The following is a 27,485-nucleotide window of genomic DNA, read 5'->3' as shown; positions in this document are numbered from 1 at the left end:
ACTATTACGTGCCAAGCTAGAGTTACATAGCTTGGACATGAACAAGGATATGAATATTTATGCTATGAGGTAAATAGGATACATGACATATGAATGATATAAAACAAATGCATTCGGAACCCAGATCTGGAACGTAACATAATGGCAATGAGGTTTGTCTGAGGCTTCAAGAATAGGGGAGATTTCCATAAGGCCCGATGTCAGTAGAATGTCCTTCAAGAAAATGGAAAGGCATCGGTACAGAGGAGGAAAAACCTGAGATGGACATGAGACTCTGCGATTCGAGAGTTTTGCAGACCACTGGTAGGTAAGTTTGAAGGCCTGGTAAAGGCACCTGATCCAGAAGTGCCCGGCATGCAGAGATGAGCACGTGGGCTTTTATCCAATAGAGAGAGGCCATCTCCTGGCAGCTTTGAGAGTGAAGAGTGGCATGATTGTGGGTGCTTAAGGGGACAAGTGCCATAGTGGAGTCCTGTAGCTGGGCAGAGAGAGACTAGACTGAATTTGCAAGGCTTTATTTTCAGGCATAAGGTAGCCAGGACATGCTCTAGAAAGTAGCAACAGAAATAGAAAACAAAAGAGAAATGAGTTTCTACAAAAGAAGAACTAGCCTAGCAGGCTATGGTGGCTTATAGCTCTTGGGACAGAGCTCGGAGCTTAAGGTGGAGATAAAATGATTACATTTTTCACAATGTAAAGCAGTTGTAATATTTGTCTCATCTTCCTTATTTATAAAATGACACTAATACTTCTACAAACTTCTTTTCTGGGAATACTATTGCCTTTTGAAAACAATCACAAATGTTTTTAGTTCCACAGAGATACAGGTGTTATTAATAAATTGTCTTTTGAATTATACTTCATTTTGCATATCTTGAAAATTACAATAAAACAAATTGAAAATTAAATGTCAATAAAATGACTGCGAGTTTCCTAACTCACTGTGTGTGAGCCATGTGTAATTCAGAAGTCTTATTCAAAGATTCGAGGAAGTCCTTTGATAAATTTCTCAGGAAAGAAGCAGAATCCAACAAGGTCTTTTCTGTTTAATCAAAATACAGAATTTAAGCAAATTAAATTGACTTAACCTAGCATCACATCAACTTAAAACAAATTTTTTTCATTAAAAAATCAACACGTTATATCTCATGTAAGTTTTTCTTCTGAATAAATATGAATTAAAATGCAAAATTTAGTCCCTTTTTTTCTAGCACTCGAACACGAGGATCTTAATAATTTTTGAAAACAAAAACTTCACTAATCTTATGCCATTAGACATCACATTTTTTTCTATTGTTAGAGTTCAAAAAATAAAGAAAAAAGAAAACGAATTGACCTAATATGACCTCTTTCTCATACATTATATTAAAATTTGAAGTTATGCTAAAAACTCTTTTTAAAGCATTGGTCCATCTTTTATTTTCTGTGTTTGATAGTAGACAAATCACTTATTTTCTTATTCAACTCCCATCCATAACAATAATTTAAAACCAGCTAATAAAGATTATGGTTTGTTAGAACTGCTACCGATTAAATCTTAAGTGTCTAATACATATAAATATAAACAGAATGTAATTAGAGCTATTTAAAGAACCAATTTTTAACTGAGATTAACCATACTTTCCATTTGCTGAGGATAAACACTCATAAATGAAACCCATTGCTGAGCAAGAAGCAATTACTTCAGTTTAAAATATTAATATGCACCGCCTTTTAAAAAGCCATGGAAAATCATTTATGTAGTGCACTGTACAGACTCAAGTCATACCCAAAAGGAAGAATGGGATAGCGTTTGAGTCCTAATCGAGAAGCAATCAACTGAGGTACGGCATGTCCTTATCCTCTATGAGGTCCATTAAAGTCTTCCCTTCAATTAGCGCATTGTCCAACATCATATTCCTATGTATGTTTAAGTGTGATTTAAAAGCACACACACAAAACACACACACACACACACAAAGGGGAATTTTACTGTAGAAAAATCAATTTCATCAACCTGTTTCTAGAAATAATTGAGACACATTCATAACCTAATAACTGATTTGAGCATGTTAAATAAAGATAGCCAGGAAGAGAAGGAAATGCAGACATCCCATACACCTTAATTTCACATTTCTCACCTAAAAATACACAAAAAATATATTGAGTCTGATTGAATGCAGCTAACTATTCAATTCTACAGTATTTCTTGTGATACTGTAGGCTGACTAAAAAGCTTGGTTTGGGCTAGAATTAAATTCAGTGTAGTTAAATGCCTGCATTTTTAGTTGCTGATATGAATTAACCACAGGTCAAATCCAGTTACAATGAGCACCATTATCACAAAATGCTTCCAAGCTGGTCCCGAAAGTCTTCAGAATAGGGCTTTGTTAATTTCATCACAGTGACACCCACTAATGGAAGACACAAGATAGACCTCTTAACCCTTGATTTGCTGGAAATGGCTACAGTCTTTGGAAGCCTCTTTGGTTATGTCTCTGAATATAATGCGGTACTAGATGGGGGTGTGAGTATTTCAATGTCAGATGACAAAAGTTCATAGAATAGATTTGTGCTATTAACAGTTCATGGTTGTGAGTATAATTGGTGTACTATTTTAAAATGGGACTTAGTTTATTCATGACAACCAAATTTCAAGGCAGATGAATTTAGTAGATGATTTGCAGTTATGGTGATATGCCTTGAACTGTAAATACAATTTATGATTTTAGGACCACATCTTTTTTTTCTGATTGATAACTGCAAGACAATATATTTATTACTCTTTCTAAAGTTCAATTCAGGAACTTCTAACCTCAGGTTTGATTAGGCTTCAGAAAGGTTCATGCAGTCACACATTTTCTTATTTTATTTTATTTTTTATTATACTTTAAGTTCTGGGATACATGTGCAGAACCTGAAGGTTTGTTACATAGGTATGCACGTGCCATGGTGGTTTGCTGCATCCATCAACCCGTCATCTACATTAGCTACTTCTCCTAATGCTATCCCTCCCCTTGCCCCCGACTCCCTGGCAGGCCCCAGTGTGTTATGTTCCCCTCCCTGTGTCTATGTGTTTTCATCGTTCAACTCCCACTTACGAGTGAAAACATGCGGTGGTTTGTTTTCTGTTCCTGTGTTAGTTTCTTGAGAAACTTCCAGCTTCATCCATGTCCCTGGAAAGGACATGATCTCATTCTTTCTTATGGATGCACAGTATTCCACAGTGTATATGTGCCACATTTTCTTTATCCAGTCTATCATTGATGGGCATTTGGGTTGGTTCCAAGTCTTTGCTATTGTGAATAGTGCTGCCATAAACACACATGTGCATGTGTCTTTATAGCATAATGATTTATAATCCTTTGGGTACATACACAGTAATGGGATCAGTGGGTCAAATGGTATTTCTGGTTCTAGATCCTTGAGGAATCACCACACTGTCTCCCACAATGGTTGAACTAATTTACAGTCCCACCAACAGTGTAAAAGCGTTCCTATTTCTCCACATCCTCTCTAGCATCTGTTGTTTCCTGACTTTTTAATGATCGCCATTCTAACTGGTGTGAGATGGTATCTCATTGTGTGGTTTTGATTTGTATTCCTCTAATGACCAGTGATGATGAGCTTTTTTTTCATATGTTTGTTGGCCACATAAATATCCTCTTTTGAGAAGTGTTGTTCATATTCTTTGCCCACTTTCTGATGGGGTTGTTTTTCTTGTAAAATTGTTTAAGTTTCTTGTAGATTCTGGATATTAGCCCTTTGTCAGATGGATAGATTGCAAAATTTTTCTCCCATTCTGTAGGCTGCCTGTTCACTCTGATGATAGTTTCTTTTGCTGTGCAGAAGCTCTTTACTTTAATTAGATCCCATTTGTCAATTTTGGCTTTTGTTGCCATTGCTTTTGGTGTTTTAGTCATGAAGTCTTTGCACATGCCTATGTCCTGAATGGTATTGCCTAGGTTTTCTTCTAGGGTTTTTATGGGTTTAGGTTTTACATTTAAGTCTTTAAACTGTCTTGAGTTAATTTTTGTATAAGATGTAAGGAAGGGGTCCAGTTTCAGTTTTCTGCATATGACTAGCCAGTTTTTCCAATACCATTTATTAAATAGGGAATCCTTTGCTGATTGCTTGTTTTTGTCAGATTTGTCAAAGATCAGATGGTTGTAGATATGTGGCATTATTTCTGAGGGCTCTGTTCTGTTTCATTGATCTACATATCTATTTTGGTAACAGTACCATGCTGGTTTGGTTACTGTAGTCTTGTAGTATAGTTTGAAGTTAGTTAGCATGATGCCTCTAGCTTTGTTCTTTTTGCTTAGGATTGTCTTGGCTATATGGGCTCTTTTTTTGGTTCCATATGAAATTTAAAGTAGTTTTTTCTAATTCTGTGAAGAAAGTCAATGGTAGCTTGATGGGAATAGCATTGAATCTATAAATTACTTTGGGCAGTGTGGCCATTTTCATGATACTGATTCTTCCTACCCATGAGATGGAATGTTTTTCCATTTGTTTGTGTCTTCTCTGATTTCCTTGAGTACTGGTTTGTAGTTCTCCTTGAAGAGGTGCTTCACATCCCTTGTAAGTTGTATTCCTAGGTATTTTATTCTCTTTGTGGCAATTGTGAATGGGAGTTCACTCATGATTTGGTTCTCTGTCTATTATTGGTGTATAGGAATGCTGTGATTTTTGCACATTGATTTTGTATCTTGAGACTTTGCTGAAGTTGTTTATCAGCTTTAGGATATTTTGGGCTGAGACGATGGGGTTTTCCAAATATACAATTATGTCATCTGCAAACAGAGATAATTTGACTTTCTTCCTGTTGAATACCCTTTATTTATTTCTCTTGCCTGATTGCCCTGGCCAGAACTTCCAACACTATGTTGAATAGGAGTGGTGAGAGAGGGCATTCTTGTCTTGTGCTGGTTTTCAAAGGGAATGATTCCAGCTTTTGCCCATTCAGTATGATATTGGCTGTGGGTTTGCATAAATAGTTCTTATTATTTTGAGATATGTTCCATTAATAGCTTGTTTATTGAGAGTTTTTAGCATGAAGGGGCGTTGAATTTCGCCAAAGGCCTTTTCTGCATCTATTGAGATAATTAGGTGGTTTTTGTCATTGGTTCTGTTTATGTGATGGATTACATTTATTGATTTGTGTATGCTGAACCAGCCTTGCATCCCAGGTATGAAGCCGACTCGATTGTGATGGATAAGTTTTTTGATATGCTGCTAGATTCGGTTTGCCAGTATTTCATTGAAGATTTTGCATCAATGTTCATCAGGGATATTGGCCTGAAATTTTCTTTTTTTGTTGTGTCTCTGCCAGGTTTTGGTATCAGGATGATGCTGGCCTCCAAAATGAGTTAGGGAGGAGTTCCTCTTTTCCTATTGTTTGGAATCGTTTCAGAAGGAATGGTACCAGCTCTTCTTTGTACCTCTGGTAGAATTCGGCTGTGAATCTGTCTGGTCCTGGGCTTTTTGTGGTTGGTAGACTACTAATTACTGCCTCAATTTCAGAACTTTTTATTGGTCTATTCAGGGATTAGACTTCTTCCTGGTTTAGTCTTGGTAGGGTGTATGTGTCCAGGAATTTACCCATTTCTTCTAGATTTTCTAGTTTATTTGCATAAAGGTATTTATAGTATTCTCTGATGATAGTTTGTATTTCTGTGGGATCAGTGGTGACATCCCCTTTATCATTTTTTTATTGTGTCTACTTGATTCTTCTCTCTTTTCTTCTTTATTAGTCTGGCTAGCAGTCTATCTATTTTGTTAACATTTTCAAAAAACCAGCTCCTGGATTCATTGGTTTTTTGAATGGTGTTTCGTGTTCTTATCTTCTTCAGTTCTGCTCTGATCTTACTTATTTCTTGTTTTCCCCTAGCTTTTGATTTTGCCTGCTCTTGCTTCTCTAGTTGTTTTAGTTGTGATGTTAGGGTGTCGATTTTGGATATTTCCAGCTTTCTTCTGTGGGCATTTAGTGCTATAAATTTCCCTCTAAACCCTGCTTTAGCTCTGTCCCAGAGATTCTAGAACATTGTGTCTTTGTTCTCACTGGTTTCAAATAACTTATTTCTGCCTTAATCTTGTTATTTACCCAGTAGTCACTCAGGAGCAGGTTGTTCAGTTTCCATGTAGTTGTGCGGTTTTGAATGTGTTTCTTAATCCTGAGTTCTAATTTGATTGCACTGTGGTCTGAGAGACTGTTATGATTTCCATTCTTATGCATTTGCTGAGGAGTGTTTTACTTCCAATTATGGGGTTAATTTTAGAATAAGTGCAATGTGGTGCTGAGAAGAATGTATATTCTGTTGATTTGAGGTGGAGAGTTCTGTAGATGTTTATTAGGTCTGCTTGGTCCAGAGCTGAGTTCAAGTCCTGAATATCCTTGTTAATTTTCTGTCTCATTGATCTGTCTAATATTGACAGTGGGGTGTTAAAGTGTCCCACCATTATTGTGTGGGAGTCTAAGTCTCTTTGTAGTTCTCTAAGAACTTGCTTTATGAATCTGGGTGCTCCTGTATTGAGTGCATATATATTTAGGATAGCTAGCTCTTCTTGTTACATTGATCCCTTTACCATTATGTAATGCTCTTCTTTGTCTTTTTTGATCTTTGTTGGTTTAAAATCTGTTTTATCAGAGACTAGGATTGCAATTCCTGCCTTTTTTTGTTTGTTTGTTTGTTTTTGCTTTCCATTTGCTTGGTAAATATTCCTTCATCCCTTTATCGTGAGCTTACGTGTGTCTTTGCATGTGAGATGGGTCTCCTGAATACAGCACACTGATGGGTCTTGACTATTCAATTTGCCAGTCTATGTCTTTTAATTGGGGCATTTAGCCCATTTACATTTAAGGTTAATATTGTTATGTGTGAATTTGAACCTGTCATTATGATGCTAGCTGGTTATTTTGCCAGTTAGTTTATGCAGTTTTTTCATAGTGTTGATGGTCTTTGCAATTTGGAATGTTTTTACAGTGGCTGGTACTGGTTTTTCCTTTCCATATTTAGTGCTTCCTTCAGGAGCTTTTGTAAGGTAAGCCTAGAGGTGACAAAATCTCTCAGCATTTGCTTGTCTGTAAAGGATTTTATTTCTCCTTTGCTTATGAAGCTTAGCTTTGCTGGACATGAAATTCTGGTTTGAAATTCTTTAAGAATGTTGAATATTGGCCCTCCACTCTCTTTTGGCTTGCAGGGTTTCTGCAGAGAGATCCACTGTTAGTCTGATGAGCTTCCCTTTGTGGGTAACCCGACCTTTCTCTCTGGCTGCCCTTAACATTTTTTCCTTCATTTCAACCTTTGTGAATCTGAAAATTATGTGTCTTGGAGTTGCTCTTCTTGAGGAGTATCTTTGTGGTGTTCTCTTTATTTCCTGAGTTTGAATATTGGCCTGTCTTGCTAGGCTGGGGAAGTTCTCCTGGATAATATCCTGAACAGTGTTTTCCAGCTTGGTTCCATTCTCCTCATCACTTTCAGGCACACCAATCAAACATAGGTTTGGTCTTTTCACATATTCCCATACTTCTTGGTGACTTTGTTCATTCCTTTTCATTCTTTTTTTTTTCTAATCTTGTCTTCATGCTTTATTTCATCAAGTTGATCTTCAGTTTCCTATATCCTTTCTTCTGCTTGATCAGTTTGGCTATTGATACTTGTGTATGCTTCACGAAGTTCTTGTGCTGTGTTTTTCAGCTCCATCAGGTCATTTATGTTCTTCTCTAAACCGGTTATTCTATTTAGCAATTCGTCTAATCTTCTTTCAAGGTTGTTAGCTTCCTTGCATTGGGTTAGAACATGCTCCTTTAGCTCAGAGGAGTTTGTTATTACCCACCTTCTGAAGCTTACTTCTGTTAGCTCATCAAACTCATTCTCCATCCAGTTTTGTTCCCTTGCTGGTGAAGAACTGTGATCCTTTGGAGGAGAATAGGCGTTCTGGTTTTGGGAATTTTCAGCCTTTTTACACTGGTTTTTCCTCATCTTCGTGGATTTATCTACCTTTGGTCTTTGATGTTGATGACCTTTGGATGGGCTTTTTTTGTGGACGTCCTTTATGTTGATGTTGATTCTATTCCTTTCTGTTTGTTAGTTTTCCTTGTTACAATCAGGCCTCTCTGCTGCAGGTCACTGGAGTTTGCTGGAGGTCCACTCCAGACCCTGTTTGCCTGGGTATCACCAGACGAGCCTGCAGAACAGCAAAGATTTCTGTCTGTTTCTTCCTCTGGAAGCTTTGTCTCAGAGGGGAACCCACCAGATACCAGTTGGAGCTCTCCTGTATGAGGTGTCTGTCAATCCATGCTGGGAGGTGTCTCCCAGTTAGGAGGCATGGGGGTCAGGGACCCACTTGAGGAGGCAGTCTGTCCCTTAGCAGAGCTTGAGCACTGTGCTGAGAGAGCCGCTGCTCTCTTCAGAGCAGGAAGGCAGGAATATTTAAGTCTGTTGAAGCTGTGCCCACAGCTGCCCCTTCCCCCAGGTGCTCTGTCCCAGGGAGATGGGGGTTTTATCTATAAGCCCCTGACTGGGGCTGCTGCCTTTCTTTCAGAGACACCCTGCCCAGAGAGGAGGAATCTAGAGAGGCAGTCTGGCTACAGTGGCTTTGCTGAGCAGTTGTGGTCTCCACCCAGTTTGAACTCCCTGGTGGCTTTATTTACACTGTGAGGGGAAAACACCTACTCAGGCCTCAGTAATGGCAAACGCCCCTCCCCCCACCAAGCTGGAGCTTCCCAGGTCAACTTCAGACTGCTGTGCTGGCAGTGAGAACTTCAAGCCAGTGGATCTTGGCTTGCTGGGCTCCGCAGGGGTGGGATCTGCTGGGTTCCATGGGTGGTAGCCCACTTGGTTCCCTGGCTTCAGTCCCCTTTCCAGGGAAGTGAATAGGTCTGTCTCACTGGCATTCCAGGCGCCACTGGGGTATGAAAAAAACTCCTACAGCTAGCTTGGTGTCTGCCCAAACAGTTGCCTGGTTTTGTGCTTGAAACCCGGGGCCCTGGTGGCGTAGGCACCCCAGGGAATCTCCTGGTCTGTGGGTTGCGAAGACCATGGGAAAAGTGTAGTATCTGGGCTGGAGTGTACCGTTCCTCACAGCACAGTCCCTCACGGCTTCCCTTGCCTCGGGGAGGGAGTTCCCAGACCCCTTACACTTCCTGGGTAAGGCGATGCCCCACCCTGCTTCTGCTTGCCCTCCATGGGCTGTACCCACTGTCTAACCAGTCCCAATGAGATGAGCTGGGTACCTCAGCTGGCAATGCAGAAATCACCGCCTTCTGCATTGATTTTTCTGGGAGCTGTAGACCGGAGTTGTTCCTATTTGGCCATTTTGCCAGCCACACCAGGACCATATCTTTTGATACCATTTAAAAAGTTATAATCAATTATTTTTATTCTGAATTATAGAAAGCTCCATTTTCATTAAAGGTAGGGAAGTGCAACAGCTTCGAGGACCGGGATTTAAAACAGCAACAAAACCCCCAAACCCAAAAAACCTTAGCAGGGAGATTTTACGATTGGTCTTAGACAAACTTACCAAGCAAGGATGCCAGTCTCAATTTTCTTCAATGATCTATTCTGTCCTGACACACAGAAACATCACAAGGTTCTTTGGGTTGCTGGACATATCCCCATCCTACCGTACATAGTTTTATGTTACTTTAGCTAAGTTTCTTGCCTCAACAGAACTTTCTTCTCTTCTTTATTTTCTGGCAGTATTTTCTCTGTCCCTTCTACCTCTTGCCTGATATCATCTCATTTAAAAATGAATTCTTGTGAATTCAGTGATGAAGACTATTCATATTTCATTCAGTGTACATATTACAGTTGCATTTATGGAAGCTTTCTGGATCAATGCCTAACCGCAAGGATTGTTTCTGATGATAGAAATTTCAGGTTTATTTAAAAGTACTGAATTTTGAAGACCTTTTAAAATACACTGTAGAGGTGGCTGCATATTCTATAGAACATTATGGCTCACCGTATGTCTTTCATTAGTTATCTTCAAATGAAAGGGTGAAGTCATGTGACTTTGGCCTATTGCTACATCATGCCAAAACAAGGCTGTTTACAAACTTTGAAGGAAATTCAAAATAGTGATTTTACTAAGCTAACCACATTATCTTTCCCAATCTCTAGAATCACAATAGATTCAATTGATTGAAATTGTCACTATTCCACCTTCTAAGTCAAGTAACTTGGAAACTCTAACATTAGGAAAGCTTGTTTAGGAATATTTTGATGGATATCTACACTGGCCTCTCTCCAGTGCCATCCACCCAAACATAAAAGGAGATGCTGGATGTGTTGTTTTGCCAAATATAATGTGGACCAGAGTTCTACCAAGATAAATTTGAAACAGTGTTATTAATGGCAGCATCTCAAGGAATGACTAAGTTGCACTCCATAACTTTATAAAATTTTATAACCCATCAACGAAATCGCCTGAATTAGTTGACTTTATTGTTTGTTAAATGCTTGACAGCCAATAGATTTAATACATTGTTAATTATCCTATTCTCCTTAAAATAGTATTTTCATTTTTATAACCAAGAATATTTAGAGGCTAATTAGAAATCCAGTAATGTGAATTGTAAATTATGTGTAATTACAATAAAACTACTGGAGAATAACACACATTACTTATAAATTGTAACACTGTGATAAATTAAAGCAATTACAGGTAAACCAATAATGTTCTTTAATTAAGTAGTTATGAATGAGAATTTGTGCTTTGCATTTACAATAACCTATAAGGTTGAAGATTGCATTTATAGCTTCTGCAGAAATCGATTGCACTCTGCTGTGATACTTTGCTAAGAATAACTTCTAAGTTCATTACTGTCATTATGCCATTATCATGTAAAAACACCCAAGACTGTTAAATGTAAGTGTGCTGACAACCAATCAACCATGCTTCTTAATATAATTATAATTATGTCACTATCTCTTCTTCTGCCTTTATGAATCTGAGAAAAAGTTCATATTTCCACCAGTCTTCACCATTGGTTGCAAAGGAATAGAAGACGCTCTGTCACACACTTACCGAAAATACTATTGAATTTGACACTAATAAGGCTATTCATCCTCATAATTATCTTACTTCAACCTGCCGTTTACAAGATTATAGCAATATTTTTATGTTGCCACATCTGTTTATTATTTTATATATTGTTATAAGGTTGAGGTAACTCCTTGGCATGTTCAAGTTGCAATCAATGTCACAGTATGAGTAGAGAAGAGACCCCAACAGACCATCTCTCTATTTTTAATTCAAGTTGTGTGTCTTGTGTGTTCAAACAGGCCTCTGGAGGAGAAAGAGAGCCAATACAAATTGGTGAAAAGGGGAAGAGTTGGGAGGTTCAAATGAAGAGAAATTGTTGATCAAGCTTATTTAAAAGATGAATATCTTAAATAAGTAAGGAAAGGATTCTGAATTATTCAGGTATATACATGTTACTAATTTGCTTTGAGGCAGTAACAATGAACAGTTCTCCAACAAGTAAGGAATGGTTAGACTAGTAGCATAACATAATATTCCAAATACAGTATTTCGAATATTCTTGAGTGATATACCCAACCAGGTGAAGTCATGTGCATGGTAAAGACTACACATATCAATGATGATGTCGGGTCTGATATTTCACCCTGCGTATAAGCGAGTAAACTAGCCAATTAATGCTTCCTAGATACTGGCACAAAACACAAGACTCCTGGGTCTGAAACAAAGGACTTCGGCACTCAAAGCTCAATCAGCAGCATGAGCATCATCATGTTTGTGTTTGTTTCCTTTGTCCCTTCTTCAAATCTCATGGGAGAGATGTGGAGGGGCCCAGATGGATGCTATACTCACAGCGGGTTTGCCTGTAGCCAGGGAACACTGAATTTGGGGAATCCATTGCTTTAGAGCAAGCAGTAAGAAAACAAGATCTTTGTCCCAGAGAGAGACTTGACCTCACCTGTCTAGGTTGCTCTGCAAACATGACCCTGAGAAACAGCCCCAGAAAAGAGCCGTCAGCAATTTGCATTCTTGATAAACCCAGTAAGACATGAAAGAGCCCAAGAGACTGAGGGGGGCACTGTCTTTCCCAACAATTAGCATAAATTAGTATACTCATATAATGAATGTACAATTAATATACTCAGGAGCTGGATGTACAACTAGGTACAACAACAGTTTGTACCCACTGATTTTAAGTTCAAAATTCTTTTCCTAGAACCATGCTTACCTCCATACATGAAAAATTATTTTAAATGACACAAGAAACTCCTGGGAAGAGGTTATCTTTTGATCTACTTCCTCGCTGTATTGCTCTTCAAATGATGTTTCCAGTCTATCATTTATTTTGAACCACTCACTCACACTGTTTCCTTTCCTGTCTTTATTCCCTTGTCATCCGATTATCTTTCAAACTGTGCCCTTAACGAAATGGTAGTTTAATATGTTTGTTTACATCTTGATTTACTTGGTATATTTAATAGTGGGGGCTAATAACAGGCTTTGATAAGCCATTTAATACAAATTTCTTAAAGAAAATGCAGAGCATTTGAAGACATAGTGTATTTTTATTCTCTATGTCCAAAGTCGATTTTCAGGTTTTAATTAGTTTTGCAGAATGATCCGCTGAGCTTTTTAGGCAATGGGGCCACAGTTTAATGTGTCCCCAGACTTTATGATGTCCAAACTCTAAAGTTTTCTGTAACTGGCCCCCAACTCTTTGTCAATCTTTTTTCATGAAAATTGTGTTGTTCTCTGCAATGCATACCCATCTCTTTTATTTGGATGAATAATTTTCTGCAGTTCATAGTGAACTTGGTGGTCCCTCACTCCAATCGATTGTGTCACTTCATTGAAAGCACAGGACTGGGAAGGGCACTTGAAGGAAACAACGTCATCATTTCCTTCTCCTGCCACCTTTCGACCTACTTCCAACAAACTGTAGTTCCAGGCCTTGGGGTAAAATCTCAAGTAATCTCATACTTTTAAAGATTACTCTCAGGTAAAAAGTTAATGGCCCCTCAGGTTTGGTTTTAAAAATTTGAATTCAGTGTCAAACCAAAACCTCAAATCTTTCTCTAATTTTTTTCTTGCCAATACACCAGACACACACACACACACACACTTACACACACACATACTTACACACACACCTGCTTTGCTTCTGCTGGGGAGGAACCCTGTGATGTTTGTGTAGCTCACTCCCAGCTCAGCTCTTTCTGTTCCAGTAGGCCACCAAGTTGGTGCTGGAAAAGTCAGACATCAGTCTCTGGGTTTCTGAGATACCAAAGACACACATTCAACATTTTGGGTGACTGTGCTTAAGTCCTCGTCAACTGGATTAAGGTTACAGGGAAACACTCCCCTGCCCGGTATCGTGGTACCACAACTCTCCAGCAACTTCCCAAAGGAATTCTTATCCTCTCACATCGGATCCGTCTTCAGTGCCTGTTTCCTGCCTTTGAGGTGGCTTGGCACCTACGGCATTGCTCCCAGCTTTTGCTTTATTTTGAGGAGTGGGGATAGTATCTCAACTGAAAATTCAATATATGCAGAAGAAACAAAGTTAACATCCTATTAAAGTTGCCTTTTTGTATTTAATTATTTTTTGAATTTATTACTTATTTTTTGTCACTCTTACTACGTTGCAAGCCTTTTGAGGAATAGGGTCCATTTTCGATACTTTTTCTTTGATCAATGAATTGAGATTGTCAATTTATATACCTTCAGGGATAGAGGGGAATACGAATGTATACATGAATGAAGCAGACAGATAGGAAGAAATGAGGAGTATTAAACTTTTTTTTTTAAAGGAGAAGTCAAGCATCTAGAATTTTATGGAAATCACTGATGCATTAATTGAAAACCTATAAACACATTAAAGTCATGTCTGCCCAAAGCCAAAATAATCAGTACATTTAATTTAATATAACAAAATAACTCCATTATTGGGAAAAAATGAAAATAATAATTAAATATTTGACTTTTAAACTTGTTGTAGTTAAGTTTTAATTGATTTAAATAATTGGAATCTATTTAGCAAACTGTTCTTTCATTTAAAAAATAGTCTTCCTGTAGACTAAGATAATGAAGAAGTTAATTTATTCTTTTCTTACTGTTTAGGTTATGAGCAATTAAAAAATGTATCTACCTTCTGTTTTGAGAAGTCAGTTTCTAAGTAAACACTGTCTTAACAGGTTGAATTGTTCCAACTGTTTTCTAAAAGTTAAGGAAAAGTCATTAAATATTTATTATCTTTTATTATGTTATTTACTGTTAGAATGAATATGCAAATTTTATTAATACTATTCAGAAAGCCATGAAAAAATTATAATTCATGAATGAAAAATTAAGTGTAGCAAACTAGTTATTTGAAACAACTTTCACCTACAAATAAAAGGCATTGTCCAGTGCTTTCCTGTAGGTTAGTAAGGCCATGAAAGACTTTTGGAGAGAAGAAACTGATGAAAAGTGAGAAATAGAAAAGTAGCCTAAGAAAATATTTTCAGAGTGTAATAACAAAATTAAGGAGTTGGTTAGAAGTCTAAGGAACAGGCCAGGTGCAGTGGCTCACGCCTGTAATCCCAGCACTTTGGGAGGCTGAGGCGGGCAGATCATTTGAAGTCGGGAGTTTGAGACCAGCCTGACCAACATGGTGAAACCCTGTCTCTACTAAAAATACAAAAATTAGCCAGGTGTCATGGTGGGCACCTGTAGTCCCAGCCTTGCGGGAGGTTGAGGCATGAGAATCCCTTGAACCTGGGAGGCGGAGGTTGCAGTGAACTGAGATAATGCCACTGCATTCTAGCCTGGGCCACAGAGCAAGACCCTGTCTCAAAAAAAAAAAAAAAAAAAAAAAAAAGGAAGTCTGAGGAACTATGCTGAGATGCTGACATGCTGACATGCTGAGATGCTGAGATGCTGAGCGCTGCGTCGGGAGAGGCGCTGAGAGCTCCTGAACTGATGGGTAGGGTATTAGTACAGAACTTTCCCTCCCAGCTCCAACCAGGAAGCTTTCTTCCCACTTCTGTGATATCCTGCTTCTTCTCTGCCCTTGAGGATTTTATCTCCAGGAAACAGATGAGAAAAAGAGCAATTACATTTCATTGAATGCCTACTTGGAAAGTTTCTGGGTTTCATTAAAAGTAAAACAAACAGAAAAAGAGAGACGCTTTTAAAATTAATACATGTTATGTGCTCTAGATAACTGGGGTAGTGCCACTGGGCTGTTTCTATCGATCCCTTTTACACTGTTCTACTTTTCTTTTTCCTATACCTACCACCTTTGAGTGCACACTATAATATGCTTATATCTGCAGTTTACTCTTTAGGTTCTGTATCTTTCTGCCAAAAATGTAAGCTCCACGAATGTAGGGATCTTTGCTTGCTTTGTTTGCTGATGTGTTTCAAGCACCCATAAGAGTACCAGGCACATCGTAGGTGCTCAATAAATATTTTTAGACTGTTCTATAAAGAATGCGTAGGATAAAAGGAATGGCAATATTGGGAGATACTGTAGTTGACCTGAGAAAGGATTTCTTTAAAATCAGGAAAGATAGAAAATCAATGGAACATTTTACATATTTTTTTTATCAGGCTTCTCCAATTACTTAGACATAATCCATCCAATAAATTTCAAGTCCCACTGCTTCTACTCTTTTTGTTTGTTTTTACACAGAGTCTCACTGTCGCCAGGCTGGATTGCAGTGGCGTGATCTCAGCCACTGCCACCACCGCCTCCCAGGTTCAAGCAATTCTCCTGCCTCAGCCTCCCAAGTAGCTGGGATTACAAGCAGGTGCCACAACGCCCAGCTAATTTTTGTAATTTTAGTAGAGACAGGATTTCACCATGTTGGCCAGGATAGTCTCGATCTCCTGACCTTGTGATCTGCCCCCCTCAGCCTCCCAAAGTGCTGGGATTACAGGTGTAAGCCACCGTGCCTGGCCTGCTTCTACTCGTAAAATACATGTCAAACACAGCTCTCCATTTCTATTTGTGTCATACTTTCAACAACCCTTTTTCTAGATGTCTAACAGCTTCCTTGTCTTTTCATCTCAGGGCCTCACATCAAATAAGTCATTTTCAACCATTCATAGGCTTGAGCTGATTTATGTATTACTCTTCTGTGTTAGACACGGAGATAATGTTTATTAGCCGGTTTTACATAGTTCCTGCTTTCATGGAATTTACAGTTTAATTTGGCAGACAGGCATTACCAAGTAATGATCCAAATATGTATAGAATTACAATTCTAATTTGATGTTGGAAAGGACAGTTTGCCTTGAAGGTATAACTAGGGGAACTCATCTAGCCTAGAATATCAGAGGATAATTTCTTCCTGAGAAGGTGATGTGTATGATGAGATTTGAGAGAAAGTGGGGCATTTCCCAAGGGAAGAAGGGGAGAGAGTCTTTTTGGGGGACAGAATATGTTAAACCCCTGGGCTGGGAGGGCTGAGGCACCATCATGAGTTAAAAATCTGCTTGGTTGAAATCAGGTGATACATGACGTGAAGGGGCCTGATACGGATTTTAGACTTTATTCTAATGGTGGTGAGAAGCCACAGAAGGATTTTACTTGAAGAATAAACTTGACCCAAATCTGTAAAATCACACTGCCTGTATTGGAGTTTTCTTCAACCCTCAGTGGCTCCCTAGTGCCTGCTGGGTATGGATCTTAATAATCTCTTAGCCTGTAACTCAAAATTGTACACGTTACTCATAGTGTTTAATTTTTGCCTTTTCCAATGATACACACTGGACTACCTCTGGCTCCCTGAACCACCTTTCTGTCCCTCACAGTCAAAGTTCTCTCTTCCCCTCCCCTCCCCTCCCCTCCCCTCCCCTCCCGTCTCCTCTCCCCTCCTCTCCTCTCCTCTTCCCTCCTCTCCTCCCCTCTCTGTTCTCCTCTCTCCTTTCCTTTATTCCTTTCTTTCTGATGGAATGCCTATTCTGCCTTCGTGGTTTAATATATAATCTGTTTCAAATATATCATTAGATTCAGATCAATTATTGTCTCATCTTTTTCTTTGAATCACTTTTACAGCATGTGTAATATTCTCTTCATGGAATAGTGATTTTCTTTCTATCAAAGTTCCATTAAAATATCTTTTCCTTAAGGACTATGTCTGACTCTTATTTGATATCTCGTAAGAAATTCCTCATGCTGAGCACATAATAGCATGTGCTTCGTCGGTATTTGTGGAACAAAGTATCTAATACAGTCTTCCTGAATCCGAGGGAAAGTGCTGGAAACATTCAGAAGATTCTTGAAACTCTAAAACATAACAGTGGCCTTTTCTTTCTCAGCCCAAACTGGTAAAGGAGCAGGATGAAAATGCCTATGTGAATGTAAGCAGCATTCTGGCTTCACTTATCTACGAATCCAGCCCAGACTCACTCTAAGTCATTTTAATTTTGCCTTCTAACAGTGGAAAGTGCCTTGTCCTCCTGATCTCCTAGTGTGGCCTCCAACCACTGACAATTTTTATTTCATGGAAAAAGCAGGAGACTGGGAGAAAATGGCCCAGGATTCGAACTTGACTTATGTGACTAAAACCAAACTCTAAAACCCTTCAATTTGGCCTGATCATCTGTAAAGGGACAGGTTACAAGGCTTGTAATGCTAAGTAATGAGCAAAGATACATAACCTATCCCAGTACCTGGTGGATAAAAGGGGCTCAATGATCGTCAATTCACTTATGGTCTCCTGTCCACAGTCTCCTGGTTCAGTTGAAAATTTGTCTCTTTTTCTTCCCAAGTCTCACTTCACCATCTTTGTTATTTACATCATTCATCCCGTCTTCTTCGGGATGTAGCTCCATTAATTATCTCCTCCTTTCCCTCTCTCAGCGTTAGCCATCGTTTCCCTTGACTTATTCCTTCTGTTCTGCCTTCAAACATGCTCAGCTCTCTCCATTCCCAAACATCTTATATTTTAGCAGCTATTTTATGCATTCGTTCATTCAAAAGTAATGAAAAACAACATGTATGGACAATGCTAGGTACTGGGGCGGTAAGAATGAATATAATACTGTCGTATGTTTTGTACCACATTAGGAGAGACACAATATATAAAAAAATCATTATTCAGTTAACATGACCTAGTAACCCAATAGCAATCCCTGAAAAGTTCTATGGAAGCATTGAGAGGAGGCATTCATTTTGCCTGGAGGATTGGGGTGTCCTTGCACAGGAGGAGACACCTGAGATAGGTTGTAGGCCATTGGTAGATATTAGGAGGTATTTTATTTTGAAGGGGCAGCATTAGCAAAGGAAAAAGGTGTGAAAACTTTGGACCTGCTAAAGAAGGGCAAATAATATGCAGTTGATTGTAGCAAATGGTATCAGTTGAGTGTGACCTCAACTGGGAGAACTTTGAAGTCCTCAGGCAACGGGAGCCATCAAAACATTTTAACCAAAGGAGTGATACCACTAAATTTGACTTTTAGAAAGATAAGTTTGGGCAGAAAGAAGGATGGTTGAAGAAAGGAAAGATTAGAAGTAGAAAGTGCAGTTGAGAGGTGATTGCAATAGACAAGGCTAAGATGTGATTTGGCTTTTGCTCTACCACCATCTTCTCCATTGAACATCACCAATCACATTGCTTCTCAGCCTCCTGGCTAAGCTCAAGTGTGAATATCACCAATCACATCCTATGGACTGTAGGATACAGTAAATTCCTCTTCAAAGTTTAGCCTGTTAACTTCCTTTAAAATTCAAGAGAGAGAAAAATTGTTAAGTACAATGAGTTCTGAGTTCCTCTTCAAAGAACCAATATGTCAGTATGTTCAGCTTCCCTGTTCTTTGTTCTCCATTTTAAAGTTTGACTTCCTCGTTCTTTACCTTCCTTGCCCCTAGTGTCAGTAAACAACCCCCTCCTAGCCTCTATCACCTGTTCTGTCCTTAGGTATCCTTAGTCACCTGTTCTGTAACTGTCCCTCTCACCAAAACTACTCACCCCACCGCTCCAGCTCGTACCCTTGCTCTCTTTAAAATAGCCATTTGGAATTAGCTTAGACTCTGCGGTCTAACACTAGCCAATAGGGAAAAGACACAGCAGTAGGGACTAGCTGGGTTAGGAATAAGACCCCCTTCCCCTTTCTTGTCTGGTGTGCTCTTGCCATTGCTCCATCCACGAGATACACCCTTCTATAGAATTAAATTGCCTTGCTGAGAAACTTTTGCCCAAGTGCTATTTTCACTTGGCAGCACTGAGCATTTACTTCCAACAGGACCAAATTCAACGGCACTTTCTCAGTCCTCAACTTCCTTTGTTTGCAAGGTACATTTTATATCTCAAATCATCCAGTTCTTTTCAGATCGCCTTCCTGTCTCGGCTTCTGTGTTAGTACACGTGGCTCATGAACCTTATCATTCTTTCATTCCTGCATTGGTTCCTGCTTCAGTGAGATGGACAGCTCATCTTGGTCTATTTTCTTGTCCTCTCTGTGTTGTTTTGCATATATTCCTATCCTCACCCATGTATTCAAGTATCCTTTCTAAGCAGAGTAAAATCAAACATGTGACCCTTGTGCTGTTACTGCTTTAGAGCTCCATTTATGCATTTCCGAAGGTCTGCTGGATATTTCTGCACAGAAGCCCTGCCAGCTCATTGACTTCAGCATGCGGTAACTCTACTTCAAACTCACATTTCCTTGCATCTTGCCCAATAGTGCCACCTTTCTTCTTATCTCTCAAGTAGAGATTCAAAATCCTGAGCTTCACCTCTTACTTTTCTTTCATTCCCTGCAACAATCTTTTTTGAGATAGTCTTGCTTTGTGGCCCAGGCTGGAGTGCAGTGGCATGATCTCAGCTCTTTGCAACCTCCACCTCCTGGGCTCAAGTGATTCTTCTGCCTCAGCCTCCAGATTAGCTGGGATTACAGGCTAACTTGTATTTTTAGTAGAGACAGGGTTTCACTGTGTTGACCAGGCTGGTCTCGAACTCCTGACCTCAAGTGATCCACTCATCTCAGCCTCTCAACGTGTTGGGATTACAGGCATGAGCCACTGCACCAGACCACCTGCACTAATATTAAAAACCCTCATGTTGCTTCTTCCTGAGCAACAGTTCTTCAGTCATTTCATTCTTTCCATCCCTGCTGCTACTGTTCTAGCTGTACTTATTTTATTGACTCACGTCATATGTATCACTATACCATTTCATATTAGAGAAGTTTGTGTATGCTCATCATATTCTGTAGATTTTAAGCATCATGAGGGCAGCATGTATCAGAGCTTGGAATGAAAATTCCTAATGAAGCTTGGAGACCTATCGTATCAGAATCCTGTCATGTAAGTTTATCCAACTAAGTTGTCAACTTTCCCTTGACTTTTCCTCTTCCTCATTCCTGAAAGCTCCAATGTGGAATTTGAGCTGAAGATCAGCCCAGTGCTTAAAATCACAATAGCTTAAATAGCTTTATGGCCCTAGCCCACCTGTCTCTGCTTTCATTAAAGTACTAGGTTTCTTCATTTTGGAGACAGTATCCCCCGTGTGTGATCTGAAATACACTTGAGGTACAAAGATTCTGTGTCTTGTGATTTGTAGCAAGATGCCTTATTTGTCGTAGGCCATAATTATTTGCTGAATGACTAACAATTTATCTAATCTAATTGATTTCTACGCCACTGATATTTGTATGTTATTTGTGTATTTTAATGTACATAATTATTGAAACATTAGCAAGTATTTTCTGCCCATTTTAATGGCTCATTACCTCCTATATCATGTTATATCCTGGTTTATATAAGAACATCTGTGTCTAATATATTCCTGTAAATCATCCCTGTTCATTTTCATAAGGATATTAGACTCAGCAAATATGTGTCATGTGGATTTTTATGTGCCAGCCTCTAAACATCACAAAAACTTCCCAGAGCCAGAGATAACTGCACTGAATCAGCTGTTCCCAAGTTTACTTTTAACCATTGCTCAAATTAGATATCTATGAGCTCCCCGTAGAGTCCAATCCCAGGCTGCCAGCTGCTCCAGATGTAAGGAGTTTTTATAGCCTTCAAACACATTTTATCTGTCATCATTTTCATCAACATGAATATCTTTCTCTTTATTCTCTCTCATAGAACCTGGTAAACAAGGAAAGAAAAAAGCTTGGCTTTATTGTAACTCCAAAGAGGTCAGTCTGTGGGGGAAAAAAAACAACACAGCGTGTCTTTCTTTGCATCTCTTTCCATGCGGTTCTTCAAAGGTTTGTCAACCACCACCTTAATCCATTTATTGAAGACACCCAATTTTCCAGATGACCTTTTCTTTGGAATTCATTGGAAATGCAGCTTGAAGTGATAGAAGAGAAATGAAGAATGCAGGAAGGTTTCAGTGCTAATTTTGTCTCTACACGTTAACTGATCATGTGTTCTGACCAAATTACCCACTTTGTCTCATCTGTAAAATGGGCAGTGATTTTGAGAGGGTTAAACATGAAAAAGGATTATAAAGTTTTTAAATAAAATAAGCTACAAATAAATTTACATACCTTTTGATCCTAATCACAGAGTTGGGATGTACTCAAATAAGTTTTCCAAGATGTAAAGTAAAAGGACGCGCATTGAAGCAGCAATGGCAATGACAATAGCCAACAACTGGAAACAGCTAAGGAAACTATGAAAAGGGAGCTAGAATGGAAATGATGAGATAGCCATATCATGGGATATTATGCAGTCACTTTTTAAAAGTTGTGTGGTTTTACGTAACTTATAAGGAAATGTTTCCAAGGAGTAGTATTAAGAGTAAAAAGTGAGGCCAGGCACAGTGGCTCACACTTGGAATCTCAGCACTTTGGGAGGCTGAGGCAGGTGGATTACTCGAGCCTAAAAGTTCCAGACTAGCCTGGACGACATAGTGAGACTCCTGTCTAAAAAGAAAAAAATTGCTCTGTCGCCCAGGCTGGAGTGCAGTGGCACAATCTCGGCTCACTGCAACCTCCGCCTTCCAGGTTCAAGTGATTCTCCTGCCTCAGCCTCCCAAGTAGCTGGGACTACAGGTGTATTTTTAGTAGAGATGGGGTTTCACCATATTGGCCAGGCTGGTCTTGAACTCCTGACCTCGTGATCTGTCCTCCTCAGCCTCTCAAGTGCTGGGATTACATGCGTGAGCCACCGCACCTGGCCTATATATATATTTTATAAAGAGCAAAAAGTGAGGTATAGAGCACTTATTTAGCATGTTATAAGGTATAAATAAGAAAAGAATGTATGTGCACATAGGCTGCTATATATATGCACAGATATATTCTGGACTAAAACATAAAACTGATAAAATGACCAACTTAGAATAGAATAACTGAGGACAGGAAGGTGTTACACATGTGTCTACATTTGCAAACATTTTATTTTCTTTATAAAAATAGCAAAAGCAACATGAATAGTATAATAATGAGACTTTTTGATATTCTTTTGTATACATTTGTTTAAAAAACTAATATATAACCTGGAAATAAATGTAAAAAATTCTATAAAATCTCAGTGGATATATTGACATAAAAGATTGTTTTGTTGTACAAAGAATATCAACATTCAGTCATAGACTCAAAGAAATTAAGTCTAGAAGATGTGCTGCTTGTAGTGATTTGGTATTATGTAGGTTAATGCTATACACTGTATTGGGGAGAATATTTACGTAATCAGGTTTTATCAAGTACCTGCTGTTTCCTTTGCCCTCGAACACCTAGTGTGTAGGCATAAAAGGATTGGAAGGCATCTCTTGTTCATTGCATCATATTGCTTTTTAAAATCTAAAAAATAATTACCATGATCCATGAACAAATATAGTATGATGTGGGTGGGGAAACTCTCCCCAGCTGTGCGGAGGCAATGAGCACGTGGATCGGGAAGAACAGCAGCTGGGCTGAGTCACCACGTCTGCCCCCTGAGTTGTTGGGTGCAGCAGCTGGACCTAGGGAATTCTAATGATTTACCCAAGGTGAGCTGGATGAGCTGAGGAGGGACTGTGTCTCTAATCATCCCATTTCAGTATGGGACTTTATCCGTGGCAACAAACATTCTGTGGTCAAGATGTGGGGAATAGACCCATCTGATTTAGTCCCCACAATACCAGAGAAGGTATTTATTTTATGAATAAAGGTATTCAAAATCACAGAGATTAAATAATTTTCACAAAGACACAGGGCTAAATGATAGCAGAACTGGAATTTAAACTTCTGTCTGACTCACTCCATTGTTTATGGCCTTAATGACAGGAGTGAAGATACGTAAGTGGGAACTGATAAGGTAGGGAAAACAGCCAGCTGAAGGCTTGTTAAAATAGTCGAGAGAAATTCTTCTAGGTGCCAGTAGTACGACAGTAAGAAATGAATTCAGAGGCGGAAGGCAGAAGTCAAGTTGGAAAACCAGTGAAATAAAGATTTCCAGGAGGCTCTATGGAGCTAGCCTATAAACGTTATGTTCAAATATTCGAATACCTATAACCAAATAGTGGGAGTATTAATAAAAACCTCTACACCTCGCTTGCACTTCTTTTTCCCACAGGTCAAATCTGCGATCCACTTTAAGGTTAATGGCTGTGTCTTTGAGGTATATTTAGTGCGTTCACCTTTTAAGGATCACACACATAACTATGAGAACCTGATTTATCACCTATACTGTGTAACACTATCTTTTCCTCCAAACGAAAAATGAAACTTTCTACAAACTCCATAAAATGCATATTAAAATATCATGCACAGGGCGAATAAAAATTTTATATAATGACAGGTTTAATTTTGTTTATTCTGTTAGCATCTATTCTTGAAAACTAGGCCCCGAATTTCTCTATTTATGCTCCTAAATTCAGAACAGTCTAAAATGTCATTTTTATTATTCCTTATATTAGAGTGCTTAAAATTAAAAACATTCATCAGAAAATTGCTGTCTTTAAAATGTATCGCCCAATATGGAATGTAAATATTAAATTTAAATATTTTAAAATTAAATTATTATTTAATTTATAATTGCATGAGCATAGTGTAGTTGGGCTACGTGTGGGTGGACAGCTCTGTTCTCAGGCAGAAATATGTCCCTTAACACCACTTTAAAAGCCACAAACCAAAAACCTTCAGCTGCAGACTGAGGACAGAAAGGTTACCGAAAGTCAAAGGGAAACTGTCACTACCAGACATTTCAAATCAGTCCCTAATTATTGAAAGTCACTTCAAAATATATGCGCACATTGAATTTTCAAAACTGCCTTTATGGAACTAACAACGTAACAATCAACTGATTTTTTTTCAGCAAAGAAACTATAAATAAATGCAAAGGAAGAAAGGATGGAATAAGACAGATACAGTGACTTGCACTCCCAGGTATGAAATATATACATACAACCATTTGATTTAAAAATAGAACTTGTATAGCTCAGCACTCTAGTCAAAAATACACGTTGTCTTAATAAGATGGTAACAAACCCTTATGTGCAAGAAATAGACAATATAAACTTCATATGTGATGCCAGCTCTATTTTGTAAATAGGAAATACTTCTTTAAATGTGTACAGTGTCTCATGCATTTCAGAACATTTCACTTTCATTGTTTTGTCTGAATCTTGAAACATGGAGGTACCTTTCTACTCATTCAAGCACTTGGCCTCTTTCAGGGTCTGCTCAGATCTATGATTCCTGCGTTGGCTGCCCCAGATGGGAGTAATTCTCCCTCCTCTGAGAGCTTGTGGGGTGATGATCCCATAGGGCAATGGCGCTGTGTTTGCCTTTCCTTCCTTCCTTATGATGTATCTCTGAGCTGTCTCGCATGTCACCCTCTCTCCTTCTTCCCTTCTCCACATCTCATCCTTTCACTGTAATACCCAGCACAGGACCCTGGCCAGGATTTACAGCCAGGGTGTCTGTGGGCTGACATGTCTCTGTGTCCCGGCCTTCAGACAAGCCTTCTATGGTCTCTGGTGATTGTCCATGTTTACCTAACATTTAAAACCTTGGGATATTTCACATAAAAATCTGAATTTCTAGTTTCTTTTGAGGAAGTGGAAGATTTGGCTACTCTGGGCCAGTCTTACTTGATGGCAGTGACTGGCTAGGGACATGTGGGAGCTTCCCGTTCAGGATTTGCCTATATACTCCAACTTGCCAGAGTCCTCCTGGCTCCTTGTCGCACCCTTACTTTGAAGCATCATCATGAATTAGTGACTATACCGTTTTTTTCATGACAGAGAAATACTATCTGCACTCTGATTTCTATTAAAAGTGAGTTGACAGGCTGGGTGGAGAGGCAGGCAAGTCACCTGAGGTCAGGAGTTCGAGACCAGCCTGGCCAACATGGTGAAACCCCATCTCTACTAAAAACACAAAAAATCAGCCAGGTATGGTGGCGGGTGCCTGTAATCCCAGCTACTGGGGAGGCTGAGGCAGGAGAATCGCTTGAACCCACGAGGCGGAGGTTGCAGTGAGCCAAGATTGTGCCACTGCACTGTAGCCTGGGCAACAGAGTGAGACTCCATCTCAAAAAATAAAAAATAAAAAAGTGAGCTGACAAAAGAAAGCAAGAAGAAGCCTAGAACAGTGGTGGCACACGCCTGTAGTCCCAGCTACTTGGGAGGCAGAAGCAAGAGGATCGCTTGGGCCCAGGAGTTCCAGTCCAGCCTGGGCAAGATAGCAAGACCCATCTCTAAACAAAAACAAAAACAAGAAACAAGAAAAAGCAAGAAAGGACACTGGGTGATTCCCAAACTGTATTCCTCATTTTCAATATGGCTTGGCCCTATTGGCATTTGACTTTGTGCTCTGTGTTAAAGAGAGAAACTTAGGCACATGCAATCTGTGCTTCATCACTTACTTCTTAACTGTAAAGCCCATCCTTCTGGTTTCTCATCTCAAAAGGAGAATCTGAGGTAGCTTTTTCTTGAGGATTAAATAAGGGAAATAAGTAATAACTATCACTCCCGGATAATAATGCTCACGCGTGCATTTCTGGCCTACAACGTAGATAAACTGAATGTATCTAGTCCCCAGTTTGTTGGAAACCTTTGGGAGAGTTCTCTCAGACAGGAGGAGACACTTGAACAGAGTTTGGAATATGAACTACATTGTATACAGCAACTTACATTTCCATCTGACTGTCCACAACCCCTATAGACCACTGGAGTGCTTCCTCACAGACTTACTATGCAATGCTGGAGAATCCAGACATTTTGAGGAAAACAGTTGATGAACTTCTTAATAGAATCACATTGACGGCTGCTTACCATTTATACACACCTTCCCAAATTGCCCTGCCTGCCATTTTATCTAGTGCCTTCAGGGCTGGAATTACTATGGAAAGTTAGTTGTTTATTGGACAGTCTGGTTTTGAGAGAGAACAGAACTTGCTTGTCACAGTTACTAGATATAATGAAAAGCAGGAGAAATTGAGTAAAAAAGTATGTACCACCCAGATCTGAAGAAACTGCTGTTCTGAAGCCGAAGTTGGAGCAATGTCATTCTGCTGAGCTTGCACTTAATGTAATTGCGAAGAAAAGGAAAGGCTGTGGAAGATAATGATGATGTCTCAAAGAAATACAGACAGGAGGAGGAAGAGTAGACTGATGATGACCTGGTAGACTCTCTCTAGCCATTTCAAATTGACTTGTCAATGCTAACTAATCAAGAGAATTAGGAAGCATATTAGGCTTTTAAGGTGAGCCGTGGTTGTGCCACTGCACTCCAGCCTGGGTGACAGAATGAATGAATAAATAAATAAATAATATATCATATGAAAACATCAAAACATATTAAACATTTCTATGTGTTATTTAATTTTTTCTTTCATAGTAGTTCATGTAAAAGAAAACATCTTCAAAAGAGCCAGGAAAAAAAAAGCTGAGCTCATTATCTGCCACATAGTGGGTAGGTGTTGTTACTATCTCTATAATGTATGACATTAGGAAATCCTTTAGAACTCAGCTCTTCCATGGGATCACCTCAGCAGCTCAAGTTATATTTGCCCAGCAGCTGGAACTCATGAATCAAGACTGAGAGTCTGGGTCTAATACATATTTATTAGATGCCTGCTATGTGTCTGGCACTGTTGTAGATACTTGGTATCTATATTGTAAACAAAGCAAATCTAGTCCCTGATCTGATGAAGGCTTACCACCAGTAAGTGAAGGAGATAACAAATACATACTGAAATATGCATAATTATGCCAGGAACAATATGTGCTCTAAAAAATAAGCCAAGGTAGAAGAATAGAGAAAACACAGGAGCATGTACTATCTGTATTAGTCCGTTTTCATGCTGCTGATAAAGACATACCTGAGACTGGGCAATTTACAAAAGAAAGAGATTTTTTGGACTTACAGTTCCATGCGGCTGGGGAGGCCTCACAATCAAGGCAGAAGGCAAGGGAAGAGCAAGTCACATCTTACATGGATGGCAGCAGGCAAAGAGAGCTTGTGCAGGGAAACCCCATTTTTAAAACTATCAGAGTTCGTGAGACCCATTCACTGTCACGAGAACAGCATGGGAAAAGACCCACCCCCTCCGCAATTCAGTCATCTCCCACGTGGTC

General features: G+C 39.2%; 1 protein-coding gene and 1 pseudogene across 14 annotated transcripts in view; one reads left to right on the top strand and one right to left on the bottom strand.

Annotated features, from left to right (window-relative positions):
• TENM3 (teneurin transmembrane protein 3) overlaps nt 1–27,485 on the bottom strand; it is a 2,750,454-nt gene that overhangs the window by 866,818 nt on the left and 1,856,151 nt on the right. The window lies entirely within an intron of this gene.
• LOC102119616 (cyclin-H pseudogene) lies at nt 198–26,545 on the top strand (annotated as a pseudogene).

The sequence above is a fragment of the Macaca fascicularis genome, chromosome 5 (assembly GCF_037993035.2).
Source record: "Macaca fascicularis isolate 582-1 chromosome 5, T2T-MFA8v1.1".
Taxonomy (NCBI): Eukaryota; Metazoa; Chordata; class Mammalia; order Primates; family Cercopithecidae; genus Macaca; species Macaca fascicularis.
This window is presented reverse-complemented; position numbering and strand designations above follow the sequence as displayed.